The sequence below is a fragment of the Gasterosteus aculeatus genome, chromosome 16 (assembly GCF_964276395.1).
Source record: "Gasterosteus aculeatus chromosome 16, fGasAcu3.hap1.1, whole genome shotgun sequence".
NCBI classification, from domain to species: Eukaryota; Metazoa; Chordata; class Actinopteri; order Perciformes; family Gasterosteidae; genus Gasterosteus; species Gasterosteus aculeatus.
In genome coordinates, this window is record NC_135704.1 from 1914362 (window position 1) to 1925697 (window position 11336).

Genomic DNA, 11336 nt, shown 5'->3' on the forward strand with positions numbered 1-11336 from the left:
AATGTGTTCACTCTAGTGACACAGCACACATGACAACATCCTTTTGTGTTAATGTATAATTATTTTTGTGTGTGTGTGTGTGTGTAGAGCTGACAGGCAGAGAGCGCTTAATAAGCATTAAGAAACGGACAGTAGAGGGTTTTATGGTTTAGCCTGCACAGCACATGAGATAATACCCCCCCCCTACGACTGACTGCTGCTTGGACCTACATGACCTCAGACATTTGGAGGGAAACAGCAAATATCATGTGAATGTGAATTTTGAAGCTTAAAAAATTGTGCACATGCTGTTACATGAAAATTATTCTAGTTTAGAGACATTTGGGCTCTGGATCTCCCAGATATGGTAGATATGCTTTTGTATGACTAACTTCTCATGGCTGAACAATCGCTGCTGTTACCTTCACAAGTAGCATGTTCTTCTTCTATTTTAGTTTTTGCAGTGGGAGGGTTGTGTGTGTGTGTGTGTGTGTGTGTGTGTGTATGAGAGAGAGAGGGGGAGAGTGTCCATGGCTTTTATAAAGGGTTACGTTTTTTGTTGCTATTGAACAATAAAGAAGGGCGTTTGGAACATTCTGTCTGTTTATTTAGCCAACATCTTCCCACCATTGTGGGTGGAAGACAAGGAGAGCTCCCTGAACAGCTTTAAATGGAGCCTTTGCAGGTTTGGATTGGATGCTTAACACACATTTGGGGTTTGGCGATGCGGATTGGCTCTCAGAACGGGTTGGGTGGGTGTGGGTATTGGGTTTGTAAAAAGAAAAAAAAAATGCCTTTGACTACTGTAATAAGAACAACAAATAGCTACCTGTCTACCGGTCTCTGTCCATACATATTTGGGGTAGTGGTTTTGAATGGAGGTCTAAAAGGACGGAATATTGACTAGTGAAAAGGCGCCAAGTCGGCCCCTTTTGACTTGATTTAGCGACTTTTGGAGCTATGCTGCAAGCTACTTTCATTGGAAAATAGACTCTTCAATCAATCAGTTAATCATCGATCACTTCTTCCATCTGGTTTACTCTACTTTTTCTCTTATCAATACCAACTGTAGCTTTAAATTGCCCACACACTTTCAATGTGAACATATCAGAATTGAAGAATGTCAACATAGTTTCCTGGTACTGGCGCAGTTTGACAGCTCATTTGATTTTCAAAGATGTTCATGCTTTCAATTTGTTTGAATGATTTAACTAGTCAAGAAATCAATTTGAAATTAGCTACAAATAGATTTTTTGTGATTGCTTTTAACGCAATTGAGTGTACCAGAGTGAAGCGCTTTAAAACATTTTAACCCAGTTGAAGGGTTTCATTTAAAGCAGACTAATCCCAGCCTGAATGTGTATATGACACATGAAAAGAGTAACTGTAGGTGTATATGAGTGCATACAATAAAAGTGTGTTTGCATGAGTTGTCATTGAGTGTAAACCTATACCTGCGTGGCCTCGGGGGGGGGGAACACAAACCACCCTGATATTTCTCTCTGAGGAGTTGCTGTGCATTGAGATCTGAAATATGTGTTGCATCGTCAGCAAAACACAGAACAATGACTTTATAATTCACATGTTATTGATACTACAGAGGGACACAAAGGAACAAGGAGGCTAATTTTTCACTTTTCATGATGTAAGCTGACCACTGTTTCACATGAGAGACCTTTGTGGCCTCTCACACGATTGGAAACAAAGTAACAGAGTAATCTTATAAATTCTGTGACTTTGTCATTGACTTGTACAATTTAGCACGGTTTATATTGTCTCTGGGTAGATGAAAAGCATTCTATCCATAACGGGTGTGGGATCACCTAACATCTTGTTAAGTAACCAGAACTGTCGCAAGCAGATATACCATAACAGTGATGATAGCAGAAGAGCCCAACCAAAACTGGCCCGTTACCATCAGGACACAGCTAATAGGCAGCAGATGAAGGATGAGAAAGAGCTGTGTCAACAGTGCAATCAGAGCTCCCCTTTGGCGGGAGTCCAGACCCGCTTAGCTCTTCTAATCAAGTGGTGTTCTGCAACGGCAATATGTGCAAGTGGGAGCAATGTTCAAGCCCATCATCTCGCTATCAGTTATCCAACTCATGTGGAACACATTGTTATGTGAAAGCATAATAAGTGCAGCTACTTGAAGTCTAACCTCGTCACTTGCCGCCCGAACGAATGAGACTAAGAGACTACAAGATGATGTTGGGTGAAGGTGGAGCTTTATTAACGAAAGCAGCATTGGCAACATGGTATGGGAGGTGAGCAAAGCAGCGGCAGGCGGATTAGTGCAAAAAACAACCGGTGTTGGGAAGGCTATTTTGTAAGCTTTCACCTTACGTGTTACTTATCATTTCATTTTGCAACTGGCTGTCTACATGTGTCCAGTTTCTGCATGTTGAACGGGTGTTAACGATTGAATTTATAGCAGGGGTAGGCCTCCTTATGGCACACCAGTAACACGCGTTCAAGAATGTTTTCCCATTCTTTGCCCATCTGCATGTCTACTGACATCTTTCACTGTCATTGGAACTTGAATATTATTCAGAGCACTTTGTTTTTTTTTTCTTCTTGGTGGAAGGCAAATTCAAAAATGGTGCTTCATCTCAAAGAGGTCACAGACCAAAGCAACGGGGCTTCAAGCTCAACAGAGAAAGCAGAGGAGATAATGCAGCTGCTGCAGTGAGATAATAAAACTAAAAGTCGAAGTAAACGGACAGAATAACCAATAACATTGGAGCTTGTCAACACTGCTTTCTTAATAATTTAACCCCAGGCCTCGTTTAATGATTGATTGGTATCCATCCGTGACGCCATGTTGGAAGCCTAGGTTATAACGCTCATTTCTCATTTTGGGGTTGTTTTGACTTGATGTTGTTCATGGGGACACCAAATTATTAAGACCTGAATTTACGGGACAATCCTCCCACCAATCTTAACAGATGAAATCCAGGACAACATTTTCATCTGCCTGCTGGGGTTACAATGTGTCCCTGTGCTCTCTGTAATCTGCATGTTTGTCCGCAACATGTCCCACCTTATGAAGCAGACTACTAAGCATCCGCCAGAGGACATAGACATTCACTGATCAGAGAGGTGCAAGTTGGTAAATCAAAGCAAAGAGTGGGCATACACAAATGTATGATGCAGCTTAGTGTGACTGATTCCACTCATTCGTCTCATGCCGTATTTTTAGAAAGAACGCAAATCCTCTGTCTGTTATATTATGATGACACACTGTGTGTGTGTGTGTGTATATGTGGCACTATGTAATGGTATGAAATTGACTCAGTCCTTTATGGAAGGAGAGTTTCCAGCACTTCAGAGATCACGCTGTCTAGACTCCGGTAGTGCTATAATGGGATTCGGACAGATTACTGTGATTACACTTGTAGCCAGAAGGCTTCGGTTTCATTCACTGAAGTGTGAGATAGAATTCCTCAATGGCTGAGACCCAAACTACACGCAGGGAGATTTTTTTCTTTTCTACTTTTTTTTGTTTTCTTCCCAAAGATGCAACCATGTGACCATAGAGATAACGGGCTCAAATTAGTTTATTACATTTATTTGTCATGGGGTGGAATGTAAGGTTTAGCTGGAAGCTTGTTACCTTGTGTTGTGTTTCTTTGTACAGTCTGTTATCAGTGCTACAGGACAAGAAGAGATCCATTTATTATCAACATGATGGACGGGGGCCGACGAAGAGCCCAAAACATGCACATACAGTTATTCACTTTCATCAACAGAAAGACAGCGTGAGATATGTCATGGCCTTGGCACAGCTTAAATGTTCCCTCCTAAATTCCATCTGTATTATATTCCATGAGTCATACTCTGTGTATAATGAACGTAGACAAGACTGGTTTCTAACAGAAAGAAGTTTGACAACAAAGGAATAAAAATGAATATCTATATACACGTTTCACACCTTCAGAAAGCGTGTCCCAAGAAAAAAGCAGATTGTGCAGAGACATAGCGTCTTGCACAAAGTAAAGGTTAACTGTGCTTCCGACAAATGGTGTTTTGGTGTTGTTGGTGTTTTTGAGAACCGACAGGAGAGTCTGTTGACCAGACTAACTTTTTGAAAAGAAGATACACATGAAGACCTTTTGCTGCTGGATTCTTTTGACCAAATAATCTCAATGCGTGGTGTTGACCTACATGCCTGCAGACCTGTTAAAACTCTGTTTCAATAGCTGTGCCTTTTTGTTTCAAGGGGAACAACACATCCTTGCTTTCAAAGCGAAATGGACAATGAAATATCTTTTGTGTAATACAGCGGTGTGACAGGAGGCATGTGTTTGCCTTGTAGATACGTATCTGATACCAATGGAAACGGCTTCAGTGAGTGCAGGCCGATCCCTTTCAGCCGTCATTCACAGCGGGCCCTCAAGACGTTTTTCACACCGACAGACTCCAAACGTTAAAGCTCCTCGATACGGGACACTGAGTGACACAAAGCATGGTCGTTTGGGGCCCCGACTGAAGGTTTTCAGTGTGCTCAGGAGGCCATTCTCCTTTGTGACATGCTCAGATTCTAAGAGATGTTTTCTTCACTAAATTGTGGACAACACAATGGCTGCTGTTCATCATCATCCCCCACCTTTATGGGAGAGATCCCCCCCGCCCCCTCCTGCTCCTTGCAAGTTCATCTAATGGTACATAAAAGCACCTTAACTTAATTACCACAGTTGCAGCCAGAGACCACAACATAAGCAAGGAACTGTGGGGAAACTCCACAACCTTTGACCTTTTTTCCTTCACGAGAGTTCCCGCGAGGAATCAAAGCGCTCAGATGGGGCACACATGAACCCCGTTATTCCAGTGCCCCCTCATGCCCGGTGAGCTTTTGGTGCATTAAAATGGGGAGGAGGTCAGTTACCAGATCGTATCTGAGGGAGAAGCAGTGGACGCCCTGGAGACTAGAACATGCAGATCCCCAGAGAGAAGTGGGAGGCAAAGAGTCCAAGTCCAGCTTCCGTGTCTGTCTCGACGCCCAAGGTTCCCAGACGGTTTGGTCATGTGGGGAGGGCATCGAGCCGGCCAATCATCTAGGTTACTGCGTAATACACCGCAGGCGGACTATAATAAAAAAACAGAGGGAGGAGGGCCTGTCAAAAAAAAATGGCCTTGATCTCATACATCTGCAGAGTGTTGAGGCAACACCAGTACGACAGGTGTGTGAAGGCTCTCAGATGAAGTTCAGGTGGTTTACTGCTGTATGCAAATCATAAACATAAACGACAGCTGGGAACAGAGGTAGGACGTAGCTGGATACATTTATTGAGGCAATGTACAATTCAGACAGTATATCTTCCATTTTACGCTCATCTAAGTACCATTTCAGTGGTAAATATTGTTGTTAACCTGCACTATATTCATATGACAGCTACAGTTATCAGATCCATATCAGACATATAATCAATTTGAAATGTGATATTTATAGGGATGTTTTTTTAGAATTAGTCTATTTTTGGGGTCAATTTTGAAAATTAGTATGTTGTTTATTAAAAGGGATGGTTTAAAAATCCCATTTTGAAACCTTTGAAATAAGACACACTGCATCAGAAAAACATGCCGATAAGATTTGGCTGCCCTTCCTGTAGGCTCATTAGAATATATGACAACTACCTTTGCATAAAGGTTTTTCTCACAAGACAATCACCGTAGGCCGTACTTTTGCGGTGTGACTACTGATATATTCACAGCGGACAGCGAGTAAGAGAAAAAATTATTGATCAGCAATTTTTCCATCAAATAAGTGTGGGATTTAACTTCTCAGATGTGGTCACATGCTAGATTTCTCTGTTTTGTCTCATTGGAAAACGAGAGGCGTTGGGTTTTAGATTTGTCTTTGGATTTTTTGGAAACATATTTTGATGATTTTCAATATGGCAACGTTTTATATTTTTTGGAAAAGTTTATCTTTGTTGAAGAGACTAGAGGGATTGGACCTGCACGTGGTGCATGGAAACAAGGTCTGTGTCCCAAACCCCATGGTTTCAGGACTTCTGACTTCTGAATTACTGTTTTAATATAGATCGATTAAAAAAAACAATCTTGGTGAATGAAAAGCATAATTAGTGGCAGGCCTGAAAGGACTGTGTTTGCCATGTACAGATCATTGAAGCGGAACGAAGGATGGCTAGGCGGAGGAGTCACAGGGTAGTGAGATAGTTACAAAAAAGGTAAACTGAGCGCAGGCCACGTGGGAGGCAGATTGAAAGATGAGGGAGAGCTCATTCCTTCCCCCTCATCTGCTGTCCTTTTCTTCTCCTGTATCTAGATCTGGCCTGCATATCTTGGAGTGATCCCCCTGGGGTTCCTCAAACCGCTCTTGAAAGAGCGCTGATAGTATTCAAAGTACCACGACAAGAGAGTGACGCACGCGGCCGCTGGGTTTTATCTTGCCATCAGCAGCTGGGAGTGGGGCTCCAACGCATGCCCCTCCCCTCCACGTCTCACGTCTCCGCTGTGGCATGTCCCCAAATGCGAGACAGGCCACGAGAGGTGCTGCAAAGGTCAACGGCTTGGTGGGTTTGGAGACAGTGAAGCAACGACGGCCAGAGCGTTCTCTCTGGTGTCACCTGAAGAGGTGCATTGAAGGTGACGATCACCGTCAGAGGTCCCGCAAGGCCGCGGAGAGATGAGCGCTGAATCGCTAACTCTTGCAGAACGCCTCGAGGGCCAGTCAGCTGATAGTGGAACTGTGTCAACATGCCAAGGCGGTGGGCCTAATTTCCGTCAGGCTGTTCTTGGCAGAGAACAACAGGATGTGTGTTGTACGTCAGACCAACCAGGGTGCTGTCCTGCATTAAGGAGAGCCACCGCAAGCTGAGCGGATGTCACCAGAAGGGCCTTCGGTGAAGATGTGTGTCTAACTCTGCCTTGTTAGTATCAGCGCTTCAGATCGCTGGAGATCGCCGCGAGGTGTTTCACATAGTGCCAGGGCAAGGCTCCATTTGTGGCGGTTTTAATCAACAATGATTGTGTTCATTTTCTCTTCCTCGATATTCAATTAATTTTGTAAAAGAAGGTTAAAAATACCATCTTTAATTGGATTTGTTTTGCTCTAAGATTCTTTTTCACTGTAGTTGGTGGAGGTGGTTATGAATGCAGATAGTTTTCATCCCACAGGGGAGGATTTCTCAGAGGATCTTGAGGACTGTGTGCTCTCGGTTTTTGGGGTTTGCTGGTTTGATGTTTGTGTGCACATGTTGGCCCGGTTTCCAAATGAATGCAGGCCCATACATTTATTGTATATTTGTTTCCCTGAGGACGTGATTAATGAGGCTGGTTCACCAAAGTGTAGCAGAATATTTTAGGGCAACAATTTGAATGGTAATGTATTCATTGACATTTTAGCTGTTTGATTTGTGTGTACATCTATCTTTAGCCCCTTTGCATCCCAGATCACTCAAACTGCATCTTTGCATTTGTTACGAAATATTCCAGTTCTTCCCATCAGCGTTTCATTTTGCATCTCATTGCTGGTCTCCTAGTTTTTTATCCATGTCTATTTTTTTATGGTCCACTTTAGTTTTGTTGTCGTTTTGATTACGGACGTCTCCTTTTTGTTCCCTTTGTGATGTTTTTCGGGGGTTTGGGGACATTTTCTTAGGGAGGATCATAGAGAGGTGTGAACGTGATGATCTCTCAAAGGACAATAGACCCAACATACATAAGGTCGTATTACTAGCAACATGCGGGTTCCATTCAGGGGGACCAGGCAAAATAAAACAAAGCTTCCGTGTGGCGTGTGCACCGTGCGTTGTGCATACTTCCACCACAGACAGTAGATCAGGGTCCAATGTGTAGAGTAATCCAGCCCTTCCAATTCACACACCGTGTGATGATAATGTAAATTCTGTGTCCCGGCGCCTCGGGTCCGATGTGCGGTTTAACAGCTGTGGTTGCAGATGACAATGTCAAACCCTGAGGCAACATGATTTGGGAGTGTGTTACTGTTACCTGAGCTTTCAGCCCTTCCCCGACCCTACCTTCATGCGTGTCTGCTCCTCTCTGATGACTTTCTGACCGATGAGGCCACAAGTCTTGTGAGCAGACGTCTCGCTGCCGTCCAGTGATGTTACCATGAACACCCGGTAACACCGAAGTACCAATGTCACTCAAATCAATTTGAAGTTTCATTATTATATGACTGTCTAATAAGTAATTGTGGCTTCACTCATTTAGAAAGAATATTTGTAATGCCTGTCCTCCAAAATTAGAATTTCTTCCCGCCCTCACTGTTGAAAACAAGTAGATATTTGCCACTAACTAATCAAACCAAGAGCAGATAAGAAGCTCAATCTTAAAAGTTAAAAAAAGGCTAAAAGCAGGTCACTGGTTCCTCCTAGTGTTCACTAACGGCAGTCCACCCAACACCTGAACACGGCTCCTTGGCGAGAATCTCGACGCAGCACAAACAGTAAAAGCACATTTATTACATCTATAAAAGAAAACAGTGGCTGCAGCTGTAAACCTCTTGCGTGTGATTTTGTAGCTCTTCCTTTACGGTATCAGTGGGGGAACTTTTAACTGGATCCTCTGGAGACCTCACATAACTCCCCGACTGATTCCTCCCCTGAGAGAGAACGTCAGTGTGTGATTAGTGGTCGGGTGCTCGCCCATAGGCCTCAGCGCTGCACGCCACCGTGGCAGAGGAAAGCCAGACTGGGCCGTGAGTCAGAGGACAGGGCGCTCCCTCTGCCGGCTGGGACTTCTGCGGTGAGGACAGCAGGACCCGGACTGTATCTGCAGCCATCTGCGGTCAGCAGTCTGGGCCTGAGGTCACCAGAACTAAGTTCTAGCAGGCCTCTGAGGACAAGAGGAAAGTCCCAGACGGAGTCATACCCGAGGAGCAGCCTTGAAGTTCTTTGTGTGGACGAAAGTCAAATTAGTCTCAGATGACATCTGAAGTCTTTTCCTTAAAAAATGACTCAACCCCACCTGCTGGATCCTTAAACTTTGAACAACGGCAACTTTTTGACCACTTCTCCCCGTTTAGCCAACAAAGTGCTTGGACCGGATGTTATAGTCCGGATCCTTTGAGGTTGACCATGAGTCACTGAAAGGGGACAACACCCTCCTCCCTCCCTCCCTTCCCCCTGTTTGGGTCCCCTCCCACAGCTTTGAAGTGGTGGCAGATTGTGCACAAACAACATAAACCTTCCCTGTGACAAACGCTGTGATTTACCACCCGAGGCAAGGAAATGGCCAGCGGGACGGTTCCATTGACTTTATGGGCTGTTTGTAGCCTTCGTACCTCCGGGCGGACGCTCCTTTGTGAAGGAGGCTTTGAGTGGGCTGGAAATGTCTCGCTGGGCGCCTACCGTACACGCTCATTCCCACTCTCACTGCTGTGGTGGAGGGGTCCCAGTGTTCACACTGGATTCAGACTGGGAACACTGGGATACATTTTGAGTCGACCACTAATCAGACCGAACCCGAATCAGTCCAACAGAATCAATTAGAAATTAGTTTTCCCAATTTTGAAAAGTGTAGTGTTAATGTTATATATATATATATATTATATAATCATATTTACCAAATCATTTGACACCAATAATTTGACACTATCCATAACTTTATAAAACAGGCTCATATACAGAATTCTTGTACCAGAAAGAGTGTAAAACATTTTCTTTTGTTCAGTGCTTTTACATTTCTGAGGGATCTTGCTGTAATGTTCCCTTCAACATTTACATGAAATAATACTAGAAAGACTTGTCAGTGTAATGGAGACCGATACCACAACCTCAGTAATACAATTATATCAAGACCTTTCTGAAAACTGAGCCCTGGTATCTTTGTGAAAGCAACACTGGTGCTGCTGGTATAATAGATTGCGTTGCACTGTGATGTGACAAAAAGAAATACATACGGCATACATCATTCATTCATTCATTTAGTGTTACATGTTTGCTGCATAAAAAGTATTTTTCTACTGACATCCCAACGTTTGGCAAAGGGGGATGTCCCTCCAGCGCATATCATACGTAACTATCAGCATCAAAGGTCCTGCACCGGGTTCACCGCTCCAAACCACAGACACACATTAAAGCCACCAGATGAACAGGACTCGGTCCTCAAACACAACCGGCTCTTCTCATTTCTTGTTTGGTTGCTGGCCTGTTGCCTGGACTCTTTGCTCGTGTCGCATCCTTCCATCTTCTCTTGCATCTCCTGGGGGCGGGTCGAAAGGCCCCACATTTATTCAGTCCAAAGAGGGAGTTTAGTTAGGATAAATAAGTTCAAAGAGGTGTGTGTGTGTGTGTGTGTGTGTGTGTGTGTGTGTGTGTGTGTGTGTGTGTGTGTGTGTGTGTGTGTGTGTGTGTGTGTTTGGGCTATAAACCCCGTTCTATAAATATAGTTGGTTATAACAGTAGCAACTTTTTAAGAATTGAGCATTAGACGAAAAACATGTAATATTACAAAGTGATCACTAGAAGGCAGCATTTTCCAATAAATCATCTGTACTATGGTGTGGCACTGGAAGATTTATCTTAAATACGACTTCAAATCCAGTACTATACTATAATATGTGCTGTGTCTTATCTGGGGATTGAAAAATAATAAAGTAGACAGCATAATACTTGGATGGATACTTTGCCCTCATTTTGGTGAACAACTGACGACTTTCACTTCTTTATGCCTCTAAAACTCCTTTAAATAAATAAAAAATCAAACTTTTGAGAAAGAAAGATGACACTTTGATTGAACTGCTTTCAGCTTGTGTCCACACTAAAAGCCCAAACCTGCACTGTGAGAAGTAGCAGATGTGAGGACTTGGACCAAAGTCACACATACATCGGCACACATGCAGTGACAAGACTTGAACTCATAGATATCTCTTTGTTTAAGATCAAGAAGGATGTGTAATCATTTTATTTCTACTCTGATTGAAGTTAATCTATATTCATTTATTGACTGATATATTTCATTTCAATAGCTGTTTAAAAGTAATTGCAAATAAAAAGTAATTTTCTTCCGTATTATTTTCAAAGCTGACACTGTTTACGAACAGAGTAATAATGCCGTGCATGCAGTGTTCTATGCAGATCCTCATTACAACCAGAAGGTTCTTGACACTTGACTCGGACTCTAGCTCAAAGACTTGAGACTTTCATTCAATTTCAATTCAATTAATTTCATTTTGTATAGCCCAAAATTACAAATTTGCCTCAGAGGGCTTTACAGTCTGCACACATACAACATCCTCTGTCCCGAAACCCACCATCGGCACAGGAAAACTCCCCAAAAAATGAAAAAACCCTTCCAAGAGAGAAAAAAGGGAAGGAACATTATGGAGGACGTCAGAGGAGGGATCCCACTCCCGATACAATACA